General features: G+C 42.4%; 1 protein-coding gene across 1 annotated transcript in view; it reads left to right on the top strand.

Moving 5' to 3' along the window:
• LOC137648750 (retinol dehydrogenase 13-like) overlaps positions 1 to 5000 on the top strand; it is a 1058070-nt gene that overhangs the window by 418841 nt on the left and 634229 nt on the right. The gene's annotated exons all lie outside the window — the stretch shown is intronic.

Raw genomic sequence — 5000 nt, 5'->3', positions numbered from 1 at the left:
GGCCCATTGTATATGAACTTGGTATATACACGGAAGAGATGATTTAAGATTGTATTGATTTACTTGAACTTTAACATTTCCCTCATATTATACTAACACTACCTAAGCTTGCATTTTATCCTGTCCTTTTAACTTGGTCTCTATCACTCTACTTTGCCTGATGGAAATATGATTTCAAAGAAATATCTTTACAAACGATTACACAAAACATAATATTTACAATTATTTACACACATGTTCCAAGACCTATACAGTATATTTATACTGTACTGAACGTGTTCCACAAACAACACGCTCGTACACTTTAATGGTATTTTCTTTTTTATTGTATATCTCGCTCTCCACCTCACTGTTAACACAACCTGTTTAAGCCTTTCTGTCCATGATTTATTTTGCTTGAATTTTTGTGACCTTGTCCTCAACCTGTTGTTCATAAACTCGCTATCCACTGAAATAAAGTCAATTGCATCACCTCGCCTCTCAGTTAAAACCTAACTGGTCTCCTGCAGAATTGGTGACCACCGGAGGACTCGCTCCTTCCTGGCATCCCTCTCACTACTGTTTCCTACTGTTTAATGATACCGCCCACCAAACTTGACTCTTCCACAAATGTCTCCTAAATGAGACTGCCGCCCTTCGCCAGCAGAGAAGCGTTCGCCTGGTTTTAGCGTGCCGAAGTTCAATTTTGCATCAAATGAGTGACTTGCTCAAGCATCAAAGCAGACTTATGTTCTCACGGCGATCCCATAGGTCACATTCCTAGAAATCTGTGATAAGCTTTGCAAATAATTGGACACCCCAATAGTGTACGACGTCCTCGGAACATGCCTCCTGGAGCAGTACTCGCCATCATCAGCTGCCTGTATAGCCAAGCTTTTTCATCTCTCTCAACAACCGTTAGGGTACTGAAAGGCTTCATTTCCCTCAGGGAAATGACCAGTATCGCTCGTCTGCAGCCTTCCGCAGATGGGTCTCCTCGATAAATGAATCTACTTCGTGCACTTTGAGTAGGCGCCTACCTGAATCATCCCAATGCTGATATTTTGCCCATGAAGGATCTGATGAACAAAGTTGACACCCTTGTGGACAGCCACTTCCCCACCTCAGAGACCCGCATCAATGCCTCCACTCTTGACGAAGACGACAACTATTCAACATCAACTGAAGCTGATGTGAATGTGATAGGACAAAGACGCCCACCCGGTGATGTGCCGAAGCAACGACAAAGCTGCCCACAACCCACATACATATACCTAACCTTGCTCACCCCCCAATCAACAGCCTCTACAGCCACTTACCAACGCCCATCGGCCGCAGTTATGCTATTACTACTCCAAATTTGGGGTTGCAGCAAAGAAATGTGTAAACGGTTGTCAGTGGCCAAAAAACATGTAAGTACCCCATCGCTTGTGGGGTTGGCCACCCATATCACTAATCTTTTCTTTTTACATGATACAGATATGGGTGTACGATTTTTGGCAGGCACAAGTGCTTGCCTTTCTCTTCTGCCAATGCCACTCTCCAGGACACGGCATAGTCGTCTAAGTCTGCCGACATCTGCCAGGTAGCTGCCAATAGATCTGCGTTACCCACCCATGATTCTGAAACCAGACCTCACATTATCGTTTGGAAGGGCCAACTATAATTAGAAGTTTCTCGTTGTTGATATCACATTGCCAATCCTAGGTGCCGATTTCCTCTCACATTTCCCCCTCCTGCTTGATGTCGTTCACCGATGATTAGTCAATGCAGACTCATTCTCGTTGACAAGTCTTCGACCTGCCCATTCCGACCTCACTCTCAGCATCAGCACACCCACGGATGCCTACTCTCACTTCTTCATGTCATACCCAGAAATTTTCCATCCGGAACTTCATCAAACACTCATGGTTCCTGCCAAACACGGTATCTATCACCATATCAAGACGAGAGGACCTCTAGTGTTCGCAAGATTTAGGTGTCTGGCACCGGATCGTTTGGCAGCCTCTAAACAAATGTTCCCCAAAATGGAAGACAGGGGCCTTTGGCAAATGGCCTCAAGCCCATAGTCGTCACTCTTACACATCGTTCTGAAGAATGATGGCTCTCTGCATCCGTGTGGCGATTACAGGCGCCTGGACATGCAGACAGAACCAGATCACTAGCCCCTCCCAAACATCCCCAATATGACCTCCTACTTGCATAGAGCAAAGGTTTTCTCCAAGCTTGACCTCCTGAAGGGGTATTATCAGGTCCCTCTGAACCTAGAAGACATCCCCAAGACTGCCATTACCACCCTCTTTGGTACATAACACCTTCAATTACTCCTGTCTTGACCTTCGTAATGCTAGGGCCACTTTTCAATGCTTCATGGACTGCATCTTAGGGGACATCCCCTTCTGTGTATGTTACGTATGTATCATTCTTAGGACACTGCAGCACTCCAGAAGGAGTCCCTGAGAATGTAGCAGCTGTTCAGGAATTCCCCACGCTCTTGACCATCAAAGCACTGCAAGAATTCCTGGGCAATATCAACTATTATTGTCGTTTCCTGCCAGCCATCGCCGTCACTCTTGCCCCACTCTATGCTTCCCTCAAAGGCAGTACAAAAGAACTGAAGGGGGTTTCCCTTCAAGAAGCAGCCTTTGTGACACAAAGAATGCGCTATCAACCACCGGTGCTCTCACTTTTCCCATGTCATATGCACCTCTCTTTCTCTACACCAATGCCAGTGACATTGCTATTGGTGCAGTACTCAAGTAGGTGGTCAGTGGCTTGCCCCGCTAATTGGCCTTCAGTAAAAAACTGTCCAAGGCGGAATCTGGTTACTCTACCTTTACTGCAAATTGCTGGCAGTGCACTTGGCTGTCCATCACTTTCTTAGAAGGTACACCCTTCGTCATTTGTACGGACCACATGCCTCTGGTGCATGCCTTCACTCGACAGTCCAACACCTGGTCTGCCCATCAACATCATCTCCTCTCCGCTGCGGCTGAATACAATTGCGCTCTACAACACTTTCCTGGAGCAATAAAACCTGTTGTCGATGCCCTATCAAGAAACATATTGGCCACCATTCACCTGGGATTGGATTACAATGCCTTGGCAGATTCCCAATGAGAAGATCAAAATTATCAACTATGTAGGACATCCTGCACATCCCTCCATTAGGAAGACGTTCCCCTCAATGATTCCAATGCCACAACACTCTGTGGTGTCAATACTGGTAAGCCTCGACCATTGATAACCTGCTCCTATGTTCCAACAGGTGTTTGATTTCATTCACGGCCTTTCACATCCCTCACGCTGAACTACTGCACAGCTACTAAAGGCAACGTTAATTTGGCACAGCATTACTAAGGATGCTAAGGATTGGGTCCGTGCCTGTACATCATGCCAAACTTCAAAAGTACATCAACACAGATTCAGGAGTGGGCACCTTTCCTCAATCACACCGTCGTTTTTCTCACATTCACGTCATTGTTGTAGGTCCCCTACTGACATCACAAGGACATCGATACCTGTTTACCTTAATCGACCGTTCCACTCATTGGTCTAAAGCCATTCCCATGGAAGCTGCAATGTCTTCCTCTTATACATGTGCCTCACTTTATGGTGTATAGCGAGATTTGGAATTCTTGAGCATATTAGTTCTGATAAGGGTATAATTTTACCTCTCAATTCTGGACATCGTTAGCAAATCTCCTTGGAATAACCCTACATCAGACAACCACCTAAAATCCTGCTGCCAAAGGAATGGTTGAATCTTATCATCGCACCCTCAAAGCAGCTTTGATGTCTCACTGCAAGGACTCCAACTGGTTTACCCAGCTTCCCTGGGTCCTCCTAAGAGTATGGACCTCTCCTAAAGGCACCCTAGATGTCTCAGCAGCTAAAATGGTGTATAGCAACCCCTTGGTCGTTCCTGCCAAATTGATACAGTCTACAACCTCCTCTCACAATCTCCAGTGCCTACATTACATTTTGGAAAAATCTACCCCATGCCACCAGACTTACAAGGCCCCAGCTAAGCAACACATATTGATGGATTTGCACTCTGCAATGCACGTTTTCCTGCACAGCGACACAAGCAAGCAACGCTAACAGCTCCTTACTTGGCCTGTGATCAGTCACAATAAGAAGGCTTTCTTACTCATCATGCGTGACAAAGAATACTGGGTCTCCATTCATTTCCTTAAACCTGCATCTCCTGCAAGATGACCCGCCTATAGTACACCTCTCAAGAGCAGGGCGCCCATTTAGGTAGAGACCCATGTACCGCACATGTTTCACAACACGCTCATACACTGTAATGGTATTTTTTTTATTGTATATCTTGCTTTACACCTCACACAATCTGTTTAAGCCTGTCTATTCTTGAATAATTTTATTTGAATTTTTGTGACCTTCTTGTCCTCAACCTGTTGGACATAAACTCGCTATCCACTGAAACAAAGTCAGTTGCATTCAACTCGCCTTTCGGTTACAAACTAACATCCCTCCTGCACAATACACAGACAGACGTGTATATATATATGTGTATATATGAATGAATATTTTTAAATATATCAATATATATGTACATGTAAGTGTATATATATATATATATATATACATATATATGTGTGTATATATATGAATATATATATATATATATATATATATATATATATATATATACTGTATATATATATATATATATATATATATATATATATTTATATATATACATATATAAATATATATATGTATATATATATATATATATATATATATATATATATATATATATATATATATATATATATATATATGTATATGTATATATATATATATATATATATATATATATTTATATATATATATATATGTGTGTGTGTGTGTATGTATATATATGTATATATACAGATATATATATGTGTGTATATGTATGTGCGTATGTGTGCGTGTGTGTGTGATCAAATATATGTATATATACACATATATTTACTGTACGCCTACTGACGCAAAGGGCCTCTGTT

Source organism: Palaemon carinicauda, chromosome 1 (genome assembly GCF_036898095.1).
Source record: "Palaemon carinicauda isolate YSFRI2023 chromosome 1, ASM3689809v2, whole genome shotgun sequence".
NCBI classification, from domain to species: domain Eukaryota; kingdom Metazoa; phylum Arthropoda; class Malacostraca; order Decapoda; family Palaemonidae; genus Palaemon; species Palaemon carinicauda.
The sequence above is the reverse complement of the archived record's forward strand: the minus strand, read 5'-3'. Positions and strand labels throughout refer to the sequence as shown.